Source organism: Agelaius phoeniceus, chromosome 21 (genome assembly GCF_051311805.1).
Source record: "Agelaius phoeniceus isolate bAgePho1 chromosome 21, bAgePho1.hap1, whole genome shotgun sequence".
NCBI lineage: Eukaryota > Metazoa > Chordata > Aves > Passeriformes > Icteridae > Agelaius > Agelaius phoeniceus.
The window spans coordinates 11,731,238-11,753,397 of record NC_135285.1 but is presented as its reverse complement, the minus strand read 5'-3'; the positions used below and the strand labels follow the sequence as shown (position 1 = coordinate 11,753,397).

Below are 22,160 nucleotides of genomic sequence, written 5' to 3'. Positions count from 1 at the left end.
TATGAGCCTATACAATATATGCCGACACAGGTACACGCAATATGAGCCTATACAATATGAGCCTATACAATATATGCCAACACAGGTACACGCAATATGAGCCTATACAATATGAGCCTATACAATATGAGCCTATACAATATGAGCCAACTTAGGTATACACAATATAAGCACATGCAATATAAGCCAACAAAGGTACATGCAATATAAGCCAACAAAGGTACATGCAATATAGGTACACACAATATAAGCCAACATAGGTACACACGATATAAGCCAAAACTTGAGATAACTATGGAAGATTAATTGTTGGGCCCCATACCCTTTGAGAAGATGGAACCTACAGAACAACTGCAGTCACTTGAGGAGGGTGTAAGACGCTCCCTCTAGAAGTCCAAGATAATGGCATGGCAAAAAAAGCACTACCAAAGCTGGTAGTGAGAAGGAAGATGGATAAGAAAATCTTGTATAATCCTTCCTGTCTCAAAGAGTAAAAATGTAAAGATGCCAGAATAAGCTATATCTGGGAAGGAATGTGAGTAAAATACTGCCTATATGGCACAAAATGGTGCCTGTAAAGCGTCGAGATGTAACAAAGGCCTATGACACGGAAGACATTAGACACGGACTACATAACACGGACACGGATGACACAACATAGACACAGATGGCGTAACACAGAGACAAGAGTAAACTGCCTAGCACTTTCAACTTATGGACCCGAGATTCCTAGCGCAAGATGAGCCAGAGGCTGATGATGCCAAAAGAAAGAAAGCCCTATGACGATGGCACGTGATGATGAACTGTAACTCGTTAAAAGAAGTTAGTGCCGAAGCAGTTAAGAGGATGCTCGAGAGGCTCGGCGAGCCTAGAGAAGGAAGCCGACTGCCGGGTGACCGTGGCCGTAGCTCCGGACCTGAAGGCGAGCTCCTCGGGGGAAAGGTCCGTGACGACGTCGAGTCGAGGAAGGCGGACGACGCAAAGTTCCCGAGAATGTGGAGATGGGTCGGAACTGCCCTGCCCGGCAAAGGCTCTGGGGAGGCTGAGGAGAAACCCTCTCCCTTTACTTCCAGAGAGCCTGTCCCGCTACAGACTTCTCCGCTAAGCTGACATGAAATTGCCCCCTGTGATAGTAAAGGTTTTTCCCCTTCTCCCGACCGCTGGCCCCGACACTTAGCTTTTGGAAGAGGAGCGGACAAAATCCATCCTCGGTCGCACGTGGACGTTGAGATGTTCTCCACGTGTGCTTCGGTGTCGCCGTTTCTAAGCTTTGGCTAAGAGCCTCCTCAGGGTACCTAAGACAAAACAGAAAACCTGACTATTGCCCTCAACAACAGTAATCCCCGGGACTCCTCCGCACCACTGCCTCGGCTCACCTCAAATCTTGATTTGACTCCGGAGGCTGCCCAGAAGATACCTGCAAAGAGAAAAGGTACATGCTTAGCATGCTGCTGCATAACATTCACCTATGAGTCAGCCTGCCTAAATGCCAACTCACCTGCCCTTCCTCTGTGCCTAGGGCAGCGACAGCACCTGCAAAGAAACAAAGCAGAAAAGCATGCTGAGATATTGTGAAAACACAACCTCCCAAATCTGACAAGTATGCCACACCAATACCTTAGGCTCGCACCCACCTGGCACAGATATGCTCGGCTAGGATAGATTGCAAGCGGACCACCTAAAATAAAAAAAAAAAAAAGATGCTTAAAGCTGCACCAGAAACTGAGACCTCAGCAATAACAATTGCTTCCGTACGCTAGTCAATGCTCACCTCGCCCACTTGGCCTTGACTGCTGCCCTCGGCCTTGACTTCCTGAAAAGAAAGACAAAGAACAATGCTGTAACAGCCACCATTTATGTTTCCTCTACAGAAACAAATACTGTCTCACCTGCTCGGGGGAATCCCCTCACCCGGGATGGGGCCCTCTGGCACGGATTTAATCCATCTGAATCTGAAAAAAAAGTTAGGACAAGAGTTAAACTGTTGCAGGATAACTTAAGAGCTCCAGATATCTTGTGTCCATCTACAAATCCCATCTAGAGTCCAACTACACCCCACATTACAAACTTCAAGTCCTCGGGACTTCTCCTATTGCACCGGGCTATGCGGCAGGGCAGAGCAGCTCCGGCACAAATGTGTGCAGACACCCGTGACACGGGACGGGACGTGACAAACAACGGGGACGCGACACGGACAGAAATCTCCTGGCAAGGAAAATGGCTGCGAGGACTGAGAGAATGCAAAAGGAGATGACCGAGGTGAAACTGATGGTGAGCTGATGAGGCTCAGAGAAACCTGGAGGAAGAAGATGCTAACTGAATGATTTATTCCAAGAACTGCAAAGATGGATGCCCAAGAATCATACAGCCAGAAGCCTCTACCTGCCCTCACGTTCCTTCGAGTCCTAGTCCGCCATAATGGATCCTGGCGGGACATAGCTGTCCATACAGCTCAGAACAAGACCTGAAAAGACACCTGATTGGATGCTTATAGAAAGAGATGAGGGTCTGATGCCTGTCTGAGCTCCCGAGTCGAAAGTTCTATGGCATGGGTGCCAGGCCAAGGAACGCTGAGAGCACAGATGCTAAGACTGGTGCCAAGGTTTCTGGTAGGCCCCTCAAAGGGCTAAGATAAAAGACATGAGACAGCTAAACAAGACATAATGCACAACAGACAAGTGACACGATACACACCGGGACTGCTCTGCCCTGCTCACCTCAGCACTGTGATCCAAAGTGAGAATTTGCTTTTAGGGGGCCTAAGGGGCCACTTCTTGGCTACCCTCAGAGTTGGCCCAGAGCCCCTCAGGTAGTTGGCCCTACCTTGAGTTGGCCCAGAGCCAACTCAAAACCTCCCCCCCACCCCAGGAGTGCCGACCCAGCACCTCGCTTTCATCCCCTCTGTGGGTCGTGGCCCTCTACTTATCTCTCGGACATCTGGGGATGCCGGTCCGTGTCGGGTGCGAAGAAAGGCCGCCTCGCCGGCTGGGAAGTTCCTGCTGTCACCGGGCTGTTGTCTCTTAGACAGCTATATTAAAGAAAACCAAACATCAGTGCCTGATCTTGGCACCACATCGGCCAAAACCCCACAAGTCTGCTACTCACCATTCTCCTAAGAAGGCCTAGCACCTCCTAACCGTAACCCTCTGCCACAGATGTAATGCATTTGCACCTGAAAGAAAGTTAGAACATATGTCAAACACATGCACGATAACTCAAAAGCTGCAAACACCTTATGTCAACCTAGGAATAGCATCTAGAGTCCAAGTACAGCCCACATTACAACTTTCAACTCCCCAAGGCTTCTCCTATTGCACCAGGCTATGCGGCAGGGCAGAGCAGCTCCGGCACAAATGTGTGTGCTGACACCCGTGACACAGGACAGACAGGACACGACAAACAATGGGCACAGGACACGGACAGAAATCTCTAGGCAAGAAGGATGACTGCAAGGACTGAGAAGATGCCAAATGAGATGACCGAGGTAAGACAGACCGATGGCGAGCTGATAAGGCTCAGAGTGCCCTGGAGAAGGAAGATGCTAAACTGAATGTTTTAGTCCAAGAACTGCAAAGATGAATGCACAGGAGCCCTACGGTGAGAAGCCTCTACCTGCTCTCACATTCTTACAAGTCCTAATCCACCATAATAGAACCTTGCAGGGTGCAGCTGTCCATACAGCTCAGAACAAGACCTGAAAAGACATGACTGGATGCTTACAAAGAGTTGCAATTCTGATGCCTGTCTAAGCTCCCGAGTCAAAAGTTTTATGGCCTGGGTGCCGGGCCAAAGAAACGTGGAGATCGTGGCTGCTACGAATACTGCCGAGGTTTCTGATAGGCCCCTCAAAGGGCTAAGATAAGACATGAGACACCCAAACAAGACATAATGCACGACAGACAAGTGACACAATACACACCGGGACTGCTCTGCCCTGTGCACCTCAGCACTGTGATCCAAAGTGAGACTTTGCTTTTAGGGGGCCTAAGGGGCCACTTCTTGGCTACCCTCATCTCCAGAGCCAACTCAAGACCTCCCCTCCCCGACCCCAGGAGTCCCAACCCAGCACTTCGCTTTCATCCCCTCTGTGGGTCGTAGCCCTCTACTTATCTCTCGGACATCTGGGGATGCCGGTCCGTGTCAGGTGCGAAGAAAGGCCGCCTCGCCTGCTGCAAAGTTCCTGCTGTCACCGGGCTGTTGTCTCTTAGACAGCTATATTAAAGAAAACCAAACATCAGTGCCTGATCTTGGCAGCCTGTCAGCCAAAACCCCACAAGTCTGCTACTCACCCTTCTCCTAAGAAGGCCCGGCTCCTCGGGTCGCACGCTTCGGGCACGCTCGGAGGCCGACGCCCGTCCTCGGGGGGTACGCCTGGATTAAGAGGACAGGAGGTGATGTGGCGTTGCTGAAACCTAAGTGGACCCTCGGTCCTCCTCCCTACTTCCCTGACTCACCGCAACTCCTCAGCGGTTCCTGACTGCTACCCGGAAGACGGGGCTCTTCAGGGTGGAAAATTCGGTCCGTCGGCCGGTTGGGGACGGGAGCTTGGCGTGCTCCAAGTGGATTGCCTAAGGCACAAAAATGAGAATGGAGACTTAGACTTGCCCCCTTAGAATTCAGACCTCAGCAACAAGAAAGGCTACTGCTCACCTTGCTCTCTTGAACTTGACTGCTGGGATCCAGCTATACTTCCTAAAAATAAAGACAAAAAACAGCGCTGTAACAGGGTCACACTTGACACTCCCCCTGGACAGACAAATGGTGACTGACCTGCTTGTGGGAACCCCCTCACCCAGGATGGGGGGCTCTGCCATGGATGCAATGCAACTGCACCTGAAAGAAAGTTAGAACATATGTCAAACACATGCACGATAACTCAAAAGCTACAAACACCTTAGGTCAATATAGGAATAGCATCTAGAGTCCAAGTACAGCCCACATTACAACTTTCAACTCCCTGAGGCTTGTCCTATTACACCAGGCTATGTGGCAGGGCAGAGCAGCTCCGGCACAAATATGTGCAGACACCCGTGACACAGGTAAGACGGGACGTGACAAACAATGGGCACACGACACAGACAGAAATCTCTGGGCAAGAAGGATGACTGCAAGGACTGAGAAGATGCCAAATGAGATGACTGAGGTGAGACCGATGGTGAGCTGACGAGGCTCAGAAAACACTGAAGGAAGAAGATGCTAACTGAATGATTTATTCCAAGAACTGAAAAAATGGATGCCTGAGAATCATACAGCCAGAAGCCTCTACCTGCCCTCACGTTCTTTCAAGTCCAAGTCTGCCTTAATGGATCCTGGCGGGACATAGCTGTCCATACAGCTCAGAACAAGACCTGAAAAGACATCTGACCGGATGCTTCTAAAGAGACAAGAGAGTCTGATGCCTGTCTGAGCTCCTGAGTCGAAAGTTCTATGGCATTGATGCCAGGCCAAGGAATGCAGAGATCACAGATGCTAACAATGATGCCAGGGTTTCTGACAGGCCCCTCCAAGGCCTAAGGTAAAAGACATGACATATCTAAACACACATAATACACAAAAGACAAGTGACACGATACACACCGGGACTGCTCTGCCCTGCACACCTCAGCACTGTGATGAAAAGTCAGGCTTTCCTTTTATGGGGCCTAAGGGGCCGCTTCATGGACACCCCCCACCTCCAAAGCGGACTCAAAAACCCCTCCCAGTAATTCCCAAACCTGCACCCTGCTTTCATCCCCTCTGTGGGTCGTGGCCCTCTACTTATCTCTCACGCATCTGGGGATGCCGGTCTCGGGTGCAAAGAAAGGCCGCTTCGTCAGCTGGGAAGCTCCTGCTGGCACCGGGCTTTTGTCTCTTAGACAGCTGTATTAAAGAAAACCAAACATCAGTGCCCAATCTTGGTAGCCCATCGGCCAAAACCCCACAAGTCTGCTACTCACCGTGCTCCTAAGAACGCTCAGCTGCTCGGGCCGTACGCTTCAGGCACGCTCAGAGACCGAAGCCATCGTCACAGGGGGTGTCTGGGTTAAGAGAGATGAGGTGATTTGGCATGGCTGAAACCTGAGTGGACCCTCGCTCCCCCTCCCTACTTCCCCTACTCACCGCAACTCCTTGGCAGCTGCTGAAGGCCACCTGGATGGCACCTTTAAATAGAAGAGTTCAGGGTTTCATCACCAGGTCCTGTAACGCATCCACAGGGCTCACACGTGCAGGGAACCCGGTGCATCGGCCGGCTGGTGACGGGGGCTTGGCAGGCTCCGAGTGGATTGCCTAAAGCACAAAAAAGAGAATGGAAGTTTAGAGCAGCACCAGAAACTGAGACTGGAGCAATAACAGCTACTCCGCTCCACTGCTCACCTTGACTGCTGGTATCCAGACTTAATTCCTAAAAAGAAAGACAAAGAACAGAGCTGTAACAGAGTCACCACATACACTTCTGCTGCAGAGACAAATGGTGCCTCACCTGCTCGGGGGAATCCCCTCACCCGGGATGGGGCCCTCTGGCACGGATTTAATCCATCTGAATCTGAAAAAAAAGTTAGGACAAGAGTTAAACTGTTGCAGGATAACTTAAGAGCTCCAGATATCTTGTGTCCATCTACAAATCCCATCTAGAGTCCAACTACACCCCACATTACAAACTTCAAGTCCTCGGGACTTCTCCTATTGCACCGGGCTATGCGGCAGGGCAGAGCAGCTCCGGCACAAATGCGTGCAGACACCCGTGACACGGGACGGGACGTGACAAACAACGGGGACGCGAAACAGACAAAAATCTCCTGGCAAGGAAAATGGCTGCGAGGACTGAGAGAATGCAAAAGGAGATGACCGAGGTGAGACTGATGGTGAGCTGATGAGGCTCAGAGAAACGTGGAGGAAGAAGATGCTAACTGAATGATTTATTCCAAGAACTGCAAAGATGGATGCCCAAGAATCATACAGCCAGAAGCCTCTACCTGCCCTCACGTTCTTTCGAGTCCTAGTCCGCCATAATGGATCCTGGCGAGGCATAGCTGTCCATACAGCTCAGAACAAGACCTGAAAAGACATCTGACCGGATGCTTCTAAAGAGACAAGAGAGTCTGATGCCTGTCTGAGCTCCTGAGTCGAAAGTTCTATGGCATTGATGCCAGGCCAAGGAATGCAGAGATCACAGATGCTAACAATGATGCCAGGGTTTCTGACAGGCCCCTCCAAGGCCTAAGGTAAAAGACATGACATATCTAAACACACATAATACACAAAAGACAAGTGACACGATACACACCGGGACTGCTCTGCCCTGCGCACCTCAGCACTGTGATGAAAAGTCAGGCTTTCCTTTTATGGGGCCTAAGGGTGTCCGCTTCATGGACACCCCCATCTCCAAAGGAGACTCAAAAACCCCTCCTGGTGGGTCCCTACCCTGCGCCCCGCTTTCATCCCCTCTGTGGGTTGTAGCCCTCTACTTATCTCTCGGACATCTGGGGATGCCGATCCTTGTCAGGTGCAAAAGAAGGCAGCGTCAACATCTGGGAAGTTCCTGCTGGCACTCTTGTTCAACAACTTCCTGTTGTTTCTTAGTCAGCTACATGAAAGAAATCCAAATATCAATGCATGATCTCTGCAGCACACCTGCCAAAACCCAACAATTCTGCTACTCACCGTTTTCCCAAGAATGCCTGGCTCCTGGGGCCGCACCCTTCGGCCGCGCTCCGAGGCTGATGCTGTTGTCACGGGGGTAAGCCTGGGTTAAAAGGAGACGAGGTCATGTTGCATTGCTGAAACCTGAGCGGACCCTCGCTCCGCCTCCCTACTTCCCCGACTCACCGTGACTCCTCGGCTGGTGCCCAAGGCTATCCTGGTGACACCTTTAAACAGAAAAGGGAGAGGCTTCATCAACGAGTCCCGTGATTCTTCCGCAGGGCTCAGGAGAGCGGCACACCCGGTTCGTCGGCCGGTTGGTGACTGGGGCTCGGTGTACTCCGAGTGGATTGCCTAAAGCGCAGAAGCGGGAACAGATGCTTAGAGTTGCACCGGAAAGTGAGACTGGAGCAATAACAACTGCTTCTGTACCCTACTCAATGCTCACCTTGCCCACCTCATCTTGACTGTTGATATCCAGCTTTACCTCCTAAAAAGAAAAAGCACAGAGCTGTAACAGAGTCACACTTTACACTCCCCCTGCAGAGACAAACGGTGACTGACCTGCTCGGGGGAACCTCCTCACTCGGGATGGGTGGATGGATTTTGCCCTGGATTTTATCCTTCTGCGTCTGAAAGAAAGTGAGGACAAAAGTCAAAGGGCTGTGGGATAACTTCACAGCTCCAAAAATCTCCTGTCTATCTAGGAATATCATCTAGAGTCTGGCAACACCCCACAAACTGCAAGTCCCTGGGACTTGTCCTGTTGCAGCAGGCTATGCGGCAGGGCAGGGCAGAGCAGCTCCGGCACAAACATGTGCGGACACCCGTGACACAGAACGTGACAAACAGGGGGATAACAAACACAACATATTATGCTTGTGGTGAGGGTCTCGAGGGGAAAAGGCAAAAGGGACCCCAAAGACACACTAGGTAACACGGTACACCGGACAACACACCGTGGACCGGAACTGTTCTGCGCTGCCTGCCTGAAAGCTGCCATCAAAAGTAGAACCTCTCCCTTTAGCTGTCCTAAGAGGCCCCTTGGAGAAGATTGCTTTTCCCTCTGCTAATTTTTAAATCTGTCCCAGGAACTCCCAACCCACTACTCTCCCATCATCCCATCTCCAGGCCGTGGCCCTGACTTATCTTTTGGATGATCGGTGATGTGGATCCACGTTGCACCTGAAATGAGTCTGCCTTGGAGGGCCCCGCAATTGCCTGTTAGCCTCTCGGTCAGCTACAATAAAGAAAAACAAAACCAAAGTATGAGTACAGAGTTATGTGGGCCAAATCCCAGCAAGTCAGATACTTGCCCTCTCCTGAGTGTGCCTGGCTCCTTCAGGCTCCAGCTGCATCCTGATTCCAAGGCTGTGGCCATTATTATGAGTGGCACCTGGGTAAGAGAAAGGCAAGGTGAAATGGCATTCCTGTGAGTGCAGTGGATGACCATGTGTGCTGTAAGACATGTGAATGCCTCTGCTCGGCTTCTGAAAAGCCTTGGGGTGGAGGCTCAAATAAACACCCTTTCTCACCCTGCTGCCTTCAAAACCACCCCCCCCAACAATGACTCCTAACTGGATACCTGCTCAGCCTCCCTCTCCTAGTCACAATCCTCAACTCACCTGAAGCCTCAATCTCAAACATCATCTTTGACACTGGGCAGATCCCTCTTGTGACATGATGAATCTGCTGAAAAGTGTTGTAGTTGACACAACCTGGAGCCTCTGGAAGCTGCACTCTTCCTAAAAAAAAATACAAAACAAAATATGAACAAAACCAGAAATTATAAATGCACTTTACCACCCCTACACACAAAACCCAAAATTGTGAACTTAAATAGTCCCTGTATTCTATGCTGTTTTCTTCACAGCATCTTTAAAGCCTCTGTTGCTTTAGGTGCCCAGAAACACCTACTGAAAACAAGCTGAGATAAGCTGAAAGAGCCTCTTGACTGAAATGAGAAGAGAGCTCTTATCCTAGCACATCCCAGAGAGGGAATGAACCCCCTCAGCAAAAGCTGGGGTTAATATACCCCTGATGGTGCCCGCCTCTCGTTCCCATGGCACCCAGGAAAAGGGAGGGGGCTGATCCCACCGGGCATAAAAGCCCTCAGAGAAGCTACAGCTGTTTGGCTCCTCTGACTCAAATTCAAGGGGAGCAAAGGGCTTGTTATAGAAGAAAACTCTTCAGAAAAATAACAGTGCTTTCTTTTTTGCAACAACTACTTGGAGTAAAAGGGCAGAAAACTGGTAAGAAATATAACTTTCTGTTTAGGCAGCATAACTAGATAAATTGGGTAATTTGCTATTAACTTACTTATAATTATTCCTTAGCAGCTACTAAGTAGTACTTCAAGTGTGACTAAGTCCAGTGGAGAAGAATGCTTATGATATGAATAGTCTAAGTCTCCTTGGGACCTCTAATTAGGCCTATCTACATTATAAGTAAAAATAAGGAAAATAAAAGCTTCCCAGGCAGTGTAAGGGTTAAGTGCATGCCAGGCTCACCCTACTCTGAGGTGAGAGGTACTTGGTCCTACGGCACAGAAAGAAGGGCCCTGAAATGTAGTTTTAAACCCTTAAAATGCTGAAAAAGGCAGAGCTTCCTTCCAGTGCACCCCTTAAACAGAGGGTTTAACAGAGGAAATGGGGCAGTTACTTCTACTGAAACTAATACAATGGAAAATAAATAGCTTCTGCCCTTTAATTTATTCTCCTTAAGTACTGGGAAAAGAGGGGTTTTCATCACTTTAAATCTCTCCAGTGATGAAAAAAGAGGGATTTTTCCCTCAGTTCAAACTCTTATGGAGGGATAGCTGGGCTTCTCCCTCAATTTAGGCCTCAGGACAACAAAAAGGGGCTGGCTATCCTAAATTCAAACCCATAAGAAACATTTTCAATATTTTTCCTTTCTACTTAAACTGGAAAATAATAGAAAATGAGGACTCCCTGTCAATTAACACCCCTGACAGCATAGAAAAGGCAGGGATTCTTTCAACTGAGACCATTAAAATGGCAGGGGAAGCAGAGTCCCTCCCAGTTTGAACACAAAAAATAAAGGAAAAGGAAGCTTTTTGCCTTTTTTCTAAACCCTTTTTCTCCTAATAACCCCTCTCCTTTCTGGGAGTGCTGTGGAGGGTCTGGGGGCCCTGGGGAGGGACTGACACAGTAAAAGGGGAAAGTTGAAAGCCCTCTCCTGGAACCCCACATGCTGCCTGGCCTGCTCAGATGCTGCCCCTTGGCAAAAGGGCTCTTCCCTTGGCATTTTCTCAAAGTGATGCTCCGTGCTGAGGTGGGTCTGGCTGCTCCCTAGTCCGTGCTGGATGCTCCGACCGTAGTTCCTGGAGGGACCCTTGGGATGCCCCCGTTAGCCCCTCTGGACTAGCAGCTCCCTGTGCGGGTGTGACTGGGTAACCCTCTGAAAGCAGCTGGGCACACGGGGGCTGCTAGACCTTGGAGTGGGGTTGAGGTGAAGAAAGGTCCTGTGAGGAGTTCCTTCCCCTGCACAGCCCTTCGTCTGCCCCTTAAACCATGGGCTGCCAGACTTCCCTTACTAAGGAAATTAACTGTCTTTCCTCTCTGTGTGCCCATGGCCGAAACTGCGATTCGGCCTCCAAAACTGCAGAGAACGATTTCTCACGGACCGCGGCTGCCGACGCCGAGAACTCTTGCCGCCCTTGGAGGGCCACGTGCCTCCTGCGAACGGACGTCGACGCGCAGCGGGGCTGAGTTTGGCTTTACGGGGAAGAGGGCCGGCGCGGGATTTCTCCGGGAGCGAAGCTGCCCCCGCCGAGAACTCGGGCTGCCCTGGCAGTGCCGAGCACCTCCTGCAATCTGGCGTCGGGAGACGCGGGGGGTGAGTTTTTCTGTGCAGAAGTTCTCCCAGACCAAAGCTGAGAGCATCTAACCCTAACCACAACAACTTAGCTGGGTCTAAAACTTACATCCTTCGGACTGGCGGCGTGGGACCCGACCCGCTGTGCCACTGCTGGCCCCTTTCTGAAGCATTCCACTGCAGTCCTAAAACTCTGCCTTTTTGGAGGGTGTTTTCCCTGACCATAATCTTCCAAATATGCTAAAGACTCATAAAATGGCTTTGAAAATGCCCCAACAATACCCTAAGTAGTCCCAGAAAAGTCCCTTCCAAAATCCCCTAAATACCTTTAAAAGTCCTGGAAAAAAAAACTCAAAAAGACATACTCAGTCTCCAAACTCTACCTCTTGCTGTCTAGCCCACAGATGTCGTCCCTACCTTTTTGCAGTGGGTCTGTTGTCCTCTGAGGGTTCTGTCATTGTCCTGGTGTGTGAGGGTTGCTGTCTGGTCTGGCTGTTAGGGCTGCTGTGTTGTGCTGCTGTTGGGGGAAAAGGCTGTTTTTAGGGGGGCTGCTTAGGCTGAGGTTAGGGTTGGGGTGAGGGGTGGTACAGCTGTACCCTGTACCCCTGATCTCCACTGGACTGTCCAGCCCTGAAGCCCTTTACCCCTCAACTGGTCCCTCTGCCCCCCAGCCCTCAGCTCCTGTGTGTCACCCTTGACCCCTCTCCTTTGCCCCTCAGCCCCCAGCTTCTCTGTGTCACCCTACAGCTGCCCCTGCCACCCTCAGCATCTCTGTGTGTCACCCGCTGTCCCCTCTCCCTGTTCCTCCCTCAGCTCCCAGCCTCTGTCACCCTCAAGCCCCCACAGTGCCCCTCAGGCTGCCCCTCAGCCTCCATGTGTTGTGCCATGAAAAACCCTAAAAAAACCTAAAAATTCCCTGAAAACCTCCTGATCTTCAAAATGTCCTAAAAACCCCATGAAAACCTAAAAATAGCCTGAGAATATGTTAGAATACACTGAAAATACCCTACTTTTAAAAAACCCCTGAAAATCCCCAAAGAACCTTTAAAAATTCCTAAATATACCCTAAATAGTCCAAAAGGAGCTTTAAAAATACCCCAAAAATCCTTAAAATGCCCTGATAAGACCCTGAAAAAACCTAAAAATTCCCTCAAAAACCCTAAAAATACCCTAGCCCTAAAAAGTCCTCCACATACCCTCAATAGTCCTAAAAAACCCCCAAGAACACCCAAATCCCCCCCCAAACAATTCTTCAAAGTACTAAGAAAGCCCTTAAAATAGCCTAACAAAATCTTTTAAAAGCCTTGAACAAGCCCTAAAAGTATCCTAAACGTTCCCAGAAAATTCCTGAAAAACTCCTTCAAAAAAGCCCAAAAAGATCCTTTTTTAAATCCATGAGAAAAACCCTAAAAAAACCCCTAAAAAACTGCTCAGCCCCCAACTCCTACCTGTCACTCTCTAGACCACAAACATCATCGCTACCTTTTTATTAGGGTTGCTGCCTGCAGCTGCTGGGAGCGTTCTGGGGCTGTCCCCAGCATTGGGGTTACTGCCTTGTGCTGCTGTTGGGGAAAACTGGGGTCCTAGGGGTGCTCTTTAGGGTTACCTTGGGGTTTGGTTGAGGGCTGCTGCACCTGTACCCTAACCCTACCTGGTACCCTGTGTCTTTTGTATCCCTAACCCTCGGTGTGAACTCTCCGTCTGTCAAGCCTCCCCCTCCTTGCCCCTCAGCCCGCAATGTCTGTGTGCCACCCCGAGACCTCTGACATTGTCCCTTGGCCCCCTGGCCTCCACCGTGCGCTCTCCACCTGGTTAGGGGTGGTTTTTAGGGTAAGGTTAGGGGTGGTGTGAGGGCTGGTTCACCTGTCACCCTCAAGCAGCCCCCACTTTGCCCCTCAAGGCATCTGCTTCCCCTCACTCTCTTCTTGTCACCCTCAAGCTCCCCGCCCTCAGCCTCTCAGCATCTCTGTGCCACCCTGGAGACCCCCAATTGCCTAGATAATTGCCACTTGCTGTGGACTCCCAATTTTGTTACAGGCATCAATCATTTCAGGCACTGTGGGTTTTTCTTTTCCTAGGGCTTTGATAACTCTTTTACATTCTGCATTGCCATTATTTTCAATAATGTCCCGTATCATTATTGGGCGAGCTATATCATCGCTGCATTGTCTTTCTGCTCCTTGCATTACGCGGTCCACAAATGTGGTAAATGGTTCAGACGAGTCTTGCCTAATCAGATTATAGGCTTTTTCAAAACTTCCTGCAGGCTGAATTTGCAAAAAGGCTCTGCGAGCCATCTTTTTAATGTCATCTAACGCTGTTTTGGGTAAATTCACTCGATTATCATTCTGATCATCAGGAGGGTCACCAGTCAGCTTAGACGTGACAAGGGTACGAAGGTCTGCATCGGTACTCTGTCTATAAGTGGCTTGTACCCCTGTGAGCAGTCTTTTCCATTTGAGTTCCCATAGCATATATTGTGAATCTGTGAGAATTATACTAGCAAGATTTTTACAGTCATTTGGTGTGAGTGTATGTCCTTCCAGGACTTTTCAGCAGTTGCTTAAAATATGGGGAGCAGATACCACCGTCCCTTATTGCTTTTCGCAATTCTTTTATCTCATGAGGTGGGATAGCCACCCGTGTTCTAGGACCAGCAGCTTGCTGGCTGAATGACACAGGCATAGCTAGAGGATTTAGACTTTCTTCTTTGCAAATCTGGCCTCTGACTTCATCCTAGTCTGTTAGTTGAAAATTATCAAAAGATTTTTGTTAGTTTTCTAATTTGGGATTAATGCTGATGAATTTTCAGCGTTTAGTGTCTCTTTTTGGGTCAGAAATCTGTCCCAAACACTGGGGGGACTCTGGAGCTGTTTGGGAACAGTTCTTTTTCAAAATTCTTTTGTGTTGGATCAAAGGGTTGGCATTTGCAGGGTAAAGACCGTGGAAATAATTTGGCAGATCAGGAAGCTAAAGATGCAGCAGAAAATGGAGCTGAAAGACTTTAATATTAACTCCAAATGAGGAAAAATTGGAAATTCCAAAGTTTAGGGAAGCAAAAAAAAAAGGCGAATTAAAACAAGATAGGTGGCGAAAAAGATAAATGGGGGAAATAGAAACATCTTGATGGAAGACAGATAATAAAATGCTTACTAGGGAATAGCAGAGGACATGTATCAAAACGCCCACTGGGATACTCAGGCTTTGTGTGATCACTTTTTTTTAAGGAACTATGGATGCATTGCGATTTTTGGAGTAGAAAAACAAGTAACTGAAAGATGTATAATTTGCCAAAGGATAAATAAAAAGGTGGTGAGAAAAACAACATGAGAAGGTCGTGAGTTAACTCGTCGACCATTTCAAAGTATCCAAGCAGAAGTTTGCTTTGGTAAACTCTGGATTTATTTGTAAAAACCGTTTAATCCAGGAAAAAAAAAAGGATATCCCACATGCTGGGCAGGAGGGAGATTGTAAGAAAATAACATTTTTAAAGGCAATAAAAGAAAAACGGTGAAAGTATAAGGCTGGGAACGAAATATTACCTCATCCATTCCCGTTTGTTCCCCCACTCGTTCGCGGCTGCCCCAGCCCCTGTGCCGGCTCCGGCACGGTCCGTCTGTCCCGGTCCGTCTGTCCCGGTCCGTCTGTCCCGGTCCGTCTGTCCCGGTCCGTCTGTCCCGGTCCGTCTGTCCCGGTCCCGACCGCCTGGCCCGCGGCCGCTCCGCTGGCCGTGCCGGCGGAAGGGGCGGGGGGTCCGTCCTGCCGTGTGCACCGTGGGTATCGCGCTGACCGCACCGAGGGGGGGTCCCGTCTGTCCCATCCCCGGCTGCCCTGACTCTGCTCGGCTCCCGCCGCTGCAGCCGGGGTCAGTCGCCGGTTTTGTCTCTGCCAGATCAGCCGCCGTGAGCCACGTGGGGCCGATCCACGCTGCAGCTCGGTCTGCACCGGAACAGCCCCTGGGACGGTCCCGGCTGCAGACCCCGCCTTTGGAGGACCCAGACCCTGAGCTGTGCCGAGTTCCCCCGTCCCGCCCTGAGCTCCGTTCCCTTGGTAACCACAGCTCCGGCTGCTCAGGGGAACTCTCTAAAGGAATCACCTTATCGAAACACTAAAAGTTCAGGTAAAAGAAAGCCGTCTCCTGATTCATCCTAAAAATACGGGAGAAAAGCTATAGAAGATAAAAATCCAAAAAGAATGGGATAAAGGGATTAGTCTATTTCCGTTAAAAGAGGCTCGCATAGGAGGGGCGGACCAGGGTTTGTAAATGCTCCTTTGACTTCGTCTGAGGTCTGAAATTTTAAGAAATAAATAAAAGGGATATTTGGAGGATCCCATAGGCATAGCTGAACAATTAGACCAATTTTTAGGTCCAAACATTTATACTTCAGAAGCGATGTGGTCTGTAATGAAAATAATACTTTCCTCAGGAAGAAAGGCAATTAATCTGAGCAGCTGAAATAAAAGCTTAGGAAAAAAGATAATCTACGGGGACCCTCAGAGAAGACAAAATGCCAACTGTACCTCCTGAGTGGGGTAAAAATAATGAGGAGGGGAGTAAACACATGAATAATTATTGTAATTACATAATCAAATGAATAAATGCGACAGCATATCAAAGGCGAAATGCAGGGGGGAAAAAATGGTTTTTAAGGGACAGCTTTTCGAGGGGAAAGAAGAAACTGCAACTAAATAGATAAACAAACTTAAGAGAAATAGGAAAATGGTCCTAAGTAAGCAGAAGATCTGAAAATCTTTAAAGAGATGGGCACAGAGGAGGAATGGGGAGGTCATAAGCTCTAATTTTCTGGGGAGGACAAATACCATCTGGAGCCTGTGATAACTTTAAAAGTGGGTCCCCAAGAAGAAGAATTGGAATTTGTAATAGACACAGGGGCAGAGAGAACATGCCTGTTAAATATTCCAAAAAGTTATAGTGTGAGCAAACATATAGTGAAAGTAACAGGGGCAAAGAGGGAAAGTTTTACATTTCTGGTCATTAAAGATGTAGTAATTGAGGGAAGAAACTAAAATTTGGATGGGAGATGTCTTATTGGTCCCAGCGGCAGGTAGCAATTTATTAGGAAGAGTCTTAAAAGTGCAATTCAGAAGAGGAGTTATATCAGAAAATGGGAAAATGACAGCTAGAGTTTTAAAATTATTTAAAAGAGGATGAAGAAAAAAAAATCAACAAAGAAGTTTGAGGTGGGGAAGGAAATAGGGGAAGATTAAATATCGACCCCATAAGGGTTACAACTGAGAGAGAAGATTGTCCCGTGCGTGTACGTCAGTATCCTGTATCTTTAGAAGGACGGGAAGGTTTGAAGCCGGTAATAGAAGGACTAATAAAGGATGGGGCATTAGAACCTTGTATGTCTCCTCATAATATCCGTATTCCCCCAGTAAAGTCTGATGGGAGTTATAGACTAGTACAAGATTTAAGGGAGTATCCTAGGGTGATGTTATGATGCTTGTATCCCCATTCATGTGTTCTGTTAATGTTGGATATTATGTTCTGTACCTTTAAGACCGGCTCTGAAGAGGGAAAGTTTTGTTTTGGTTTTCTTATCAGCCTGGCGGGACACAGAGACTGCAGCTTTTGCTGCTTTTGCTTTTTGCTTTTGCTCTCTCGCTCTTGCTTGCTTCGCTTCTGCTTGCTTTTGCTCTTTAGCTAGTTCAGCTAAACTGTCCAATTTCTTCCTGGACGGTTTCTCCTTTCCTTTTTCTGATCATTTTGAACCTGCTCCGGACTGGGACCTGGGAAACACCGAGAGTTTGCACCTTCTGGCCTGCAGCAGCAGCCCCAGCACCGGAGGGACTGAGAACAGAGTGACCACCCCCAGAGAGACTTTCTGAATTTGTCATCTTTTTTCAGAGTGGTGTCATCCGGTATTGTTCATTTTGTGTGCTGGGGGGTGCTGTGCTTGTTAAATAAACAGGTTCTTTCCACTCCTCTCCGAGAAATCCTTCCTGAACCGGTTGGGGGGAGGGGCTGTGTGGGTTTGCTTACTGGAGGAGCCCTAATTTGGAAATTCTCCTCCAAATTTGCCCTAAACCTCAACATAATAAAAGAACTCAGACTCACTACCCAGTGGTAAAATATCTTAGACACTTAATAAATAAAAGTAGCTGGAAAACCAACCATGAGAAAATTGCAAGAATTTTATTCATTCTCCCTCCCTCTTCAAAGAGAGAGATCAGAAATTTACCTAGATTATTGAAATATTATAGATTGAGGGGTACGCACAAGTAGCAAAATTTGTGTATGAAAAAAACTGACAGAAGGAGATTATATAAAACAGACCAAAGAAGATATTGTTAAATTAAAAGAGTTAAGTTAAAACTAGCCTAAGTACCAGCTTTAAGCTTACCTTTGTTAGAAAAGTCATTTATCATTTATACATAAATACAGAAAATGGAGTACCTCATAAAATTTTAATTCAAGACTAAGGAAGAGTAAAAAAATATCTAGTAGCTCATATATCAAAGATGTTAGACTCAGTAAGCCACAGGTAGCCAGTAGGTATTTAAAAGCTACTGCAATCCTAGTAAAAGAAAGTTGTAAGCTTACTTTTGGAAGTAATTGAGTTAGGTTCACTTCGTACCGTCTGAGGTGTGTTGAATCAAAAAAAACAGGTAAGAAGAGAAGAAAGAGAGAAGTTGAAGTAGGGAGGTGGTTAGCAAACTCTGAGATGTTAGAATGTGAAGTGATGACATCTTGGTGCTAGAAGAGAGCAGAAGTGTGAATGCGGTTTTTTTGCATGAAAGGCAGGGAAGTGTCTTAGCACACGGTTGTTAGGAGGTTATTCAATGCCGAACTGAGGTCCAGAAAGGGTTTAGCAAAATGGGCTCTCCTTTAAGGGAAAAGAGGATAAGTTGACTAGAGAAAGGAAAAGAATGTCAGGAGCACGTGGGGACGCCAGGTTTGGGGTTGTCAAGGTTGGGAGGTGTCTGACCGCTCCCTATGAGCGGCGGGGTCTCGGGGGCCGCGGCAGGCACCGATCCATGGAGGTGACCCGGCGGCGGTGCTGGCAGCAGGGGACACACGGGTTTGCCGGGCAGGAGCGGGCTGGCTCCGTGGCGGAACTGCCGGGGTGGCTCCCAGACTGCCGGGGTCCCGAGTCGAGGATGGCTGCGTCGGCCCTGGTAAGTGGGCTGAGACAGAGAAGGAAAGAGAGAGAAGAAGAGAGAGAGAGGGCAAAAGGGACCCAAGGCTGCCCCCAGGGTCCCCATGCCCGTGGCTGTTCTCCCCTGCTCCGGCCCTACAGCGAAGTGGCAGCACGGCATTGACAGCAAGGCCGTGAAAAGAGCGGGAGGGGGGCTAGCACTAAAAGATAAAATCAAAGCAGAGATTGCTGACTCTCCAAACCTCACAAAGTGGTTTGTTTTTCTTAAGTAAGAAGGTTTTTGGTCTTTTCTTTTGTGTGTTTTGTTTGCTGTTAAAAAGAAGTTTGGTTTTTTTTTTTCCTGAAGAATGGGTTTGTAAGGCTAAAACAATTAAATGCTGCCCAAAAAGTAAAAAGCAATAGATGTGATACATCTAGTGTTAAAATTGGTCTAGCTTTTCTTATTTAACTAACTGTAACTCACAAAAAGAAGAATTTGCCTCTGCAGCTATTAGCACAGCTGGATAGAAGAAGAAGAGGCTGCTGTGGAGAAAGGTTTTAGCTAAACCCAGAAAGTTTGGAAGAAAAGTGACTGGTAAAAGTTAATGCAGTATTATCTTTCTTTTATTACTATGCTATTAAGAAGTCCTTTCCAGGTACTACTGAAGCAGCAATCAGAATCACGGAAAGAGGGTGAATTCATGGCAGCAGAATCAAAGGACTTGTGAAGAAACCTGAGGAATGGACTATCGCATTTAAACCGGGTGATACCGAACTGACTTTCCAATGGGGACTGAGTGGTAATAGTTTCGAAAAAGGCAAATGATCCAAGAAATGTACAAAGAATAACACAGAATTAAGAATTAAGACAACGCTTATACCACTGGTTTCAAGCACTGCCTGGTTTTATTCTGGTCTTGCCTGAATAGAACATCTCCTTAGGGGAGGAATACTCCAGATAGAAGGATCAAGACTGTTTTTGTGTTCTGACCTCAGCCTGAGAATTGTACAGGGGAGAAGGGGAATTACCATTTCCATCAGTAAATTTTATTTGATTCATTCCAATACTGGACATGCTAGCTGGGTTATAAGGAAATTCTTGAATTGTGAGAATAATTAGTATTGTAGTTCACAAAATTTATGCTCTTATTGCAAAAAGTGTTAAAGTAATAACTTAGCTTTGTGGATGGGAATTATTAGTGCCTGGTGAATGAGAGATACCTGAAGAACGGTAAGAGACCACAGTTAAAGGGTGTCAAAACCAATTTGCCTGGAAATTAGTTAAGAGAAAGTGACAAGGAAATAGAGGCTGAGACCAGATTGGCCTCTGTATTTCACCACCGAGAAGATCAAATGCACCTGCTGTGGGTTGCAACCTCACAGGCCTGGGAGGTGGGAGTATAAGGCATACTGGACCTCTGTTATTCCTGTTTCTGGCACTCATTTGTTCTCTTTTCCCTTTCGGGATACCAGCAAGATCGTGTCACAAATGCTACAGAAAGCATCACGTGGAAAGAAACCAAAGTTCCTCTTTTATTACACACACCTACGTCAACAGCCGCTGTTATAACCCATCCAAATTAAGAACCTGTAGGCAAAACGGAATAAATTATTGGATTACAAGAAACTTAGGAAAATGTGGTAATAGATTTGGAATTGAATGTCCAAAAGGAGAGAGATGGATTTGTTTTAAATTTAATCTTGAAGATATGGTACAAGATTTGGTAAAAAAAACAAATAATAAACAAAAAAGTAAAACCAGCACAGCAATTGAACTCTGTATTGACCCCAAATTATCTATTGAGTCGTATTACAAGACTCCAAGCAGTTATGGAAATGATAGCAAATGGAGCCGCCCAGGCTTAGAGTTATTATCAAGTCAGCTAAGCCAAACAAAACCTGTAGTGTATCAGAATAGGTTGGCTTTAGACTATATATTGGCCAAAGAAGGGAGTGTTTGTAGAAAGTTTAATATATCAAATTGTTGAAAATTGATGACCACAGAAAAGTCATTCTAGAAAAAGCAAAAGAAATCGAAGAAGAAAAAAAAAAAAATATATGCATATAATAACCGAGGTACCAGCCAAAAAATTAGAAAACAATGTTAAAACCTAGCTGGTAGGGTAATGTATTAGAAGAAACTAAGATCTTTCATTTTATGTGTTACAACTGTTTTTATATTTCTTCCTTGTGTAATCCCCTGTTTTATTTTGCCAGCATAGTCCAGAAGATGCAAGTAGATAAGAAATATTGCTCAAGCCAAATGATTTACAAAGAATAAGAGTGGGGATTGTGAAAAATGCATGTATTTTATGGTTGGCTTTTCGGAAATAATAAAATGAATATTGTATGTGTTGTGTTAGAAAGTAATGCTGTATTAATTCTCTTAAGTAGTGTGTTAAATATAGTTATAGGTAACAAAAACTGTTAAAATAGAAACGATGCTATGTAAGATATTTTTTTTAAAGAAAGGACTTGCAGTGAGATAGCGGCCACAGGACACCTGAATCTTTCAGAGAAAAAGAATTTATTGCCCTCTTATCAGAAGAAACGAACTTCTTCCCACCTCTAAGGCACTGTTAGGATTAGAAGGAAGAAGCTGATGATGACCAGACAGAATCCTGTGTTTGAATGGAATTTATGCACCATGTATGAAGTGTATGACTATGCAACAGGCTATTGCTTTTAAGGGTTAATCCTTTGTTAACGGGGGTCCTTTTTCAGGCCTGTGCTGCCCGGAAAAAGGTACCCCGATGTCCGTAACTCTTTGTTTTTGTTATCTCATATTGTCCTAATTCAAATTGTCCAAATTATTATTACTCTAATTGTATTACTATTTTTATAATAATTTTATGACTATTAAACTTTCAAAAATTTTAAAAGCAAGTGATTGGCGTTTTTCACACCAGTCTGTAATGTGAAAATTATCAAAAGATTTTTGTGAGTTTTCTAATTTTGGCATTAATGCTGGCGAATTTTCAGGGTTTACTGTCTAATTTTGGGTTGAGAAATCTGTCCCAAACACTGAGGGGACTCTGGAGCTATTTGGGAACAGTTCTTTTTCGAAATTCTTTTGTGTTGGGATCAAAGGGTTGGCATTTGCAGGGGCAAAATAATTCTCTGTCTGTCCTGTATTTATTAAAGCAGCTGTCATATTCCAACCTCCTCCTTCTCCTCCTTGTCGCACGGTTTGTGTGCATGGATGTGGCTGTGCAGACAAATAGTGACACAAAGTAGTCCCACTGGGTGCTAGGAGTGTGAAGGTGAAAATGCGGAGGCACACCAGGTATCGGTTGCTCAGGGTTACGTGCTGCGCTGCAGGGGGATCTCTCGGTGCCCGGCAGAAGGAGAGACGCAGAAGGATACGTGCAAGGCGCTGCAGTTTTCCCCTGCTGTGGTGCCATGTACAGACGCAGTGGCGGCAGAAGTGGTGTGACAGGGCACAGGGATGCCGGCTGTGGCCGGACAGCGGCACGCAGCGGCTCAGAACCGGGACCGCGCTGTATCAAAGCTGCGGCTAATGCAGTGCGGGGTGGCGGCGGGGCCGTGGAGATAGAACTGCGCATGCGTGCGGCTGATCCCTGAAGCAGTGCTGTGGTT

General features: G+C 47.2%; 2 long non-coding RNA genes across 2 annotated transcripts; both read right to left on the bottom strand.

The window, feature by feature from the left end:
- Positions 1–1,869: 1,869 nt before the first annotated feature.
- On the bottom strand, positions 1,870–7,702 carry LOC143695584 (uncharacterized). The gene is made up of 11 exons (XR_013184960.1): positions 7,642–7,702; positions 6,461–7,564; positions 6,355–6,382; positions 6,100–6,267; positions 5,937–6,017; positions 4,771–5,859; positions 4,651–4,692; positions 4,455–4,568; positions 4,290–4,371; positions 3,106–4,212; positions 1,870–3,028 (listed from the first exon to the last, which is right to left on the bottom strand). It is a non-coding gene; the product is annotated as an uncharacterized LOC143695584 (long non-coding RNA).
- An 18-nt stretch (positions 7,703–7,720) lies between these two features.
- On the bottom strand, positions 7,721–8,797 carry LOC143695583 (uncharacterized). Its single transcript, XR_013184959.1, has 3 exons — positions 8,185–8,797; positions 8,069–8,110; positions 7,721–7,974 (listed from the first exon to the last, which is right to left on the bottom strand). It is a non-coding gene; the product is annotated as an uncharacterized LOC143695583 (long non-coding RNA).
- Positions 8,798–22,160: the final 13,363 nt, after the last annotated feature.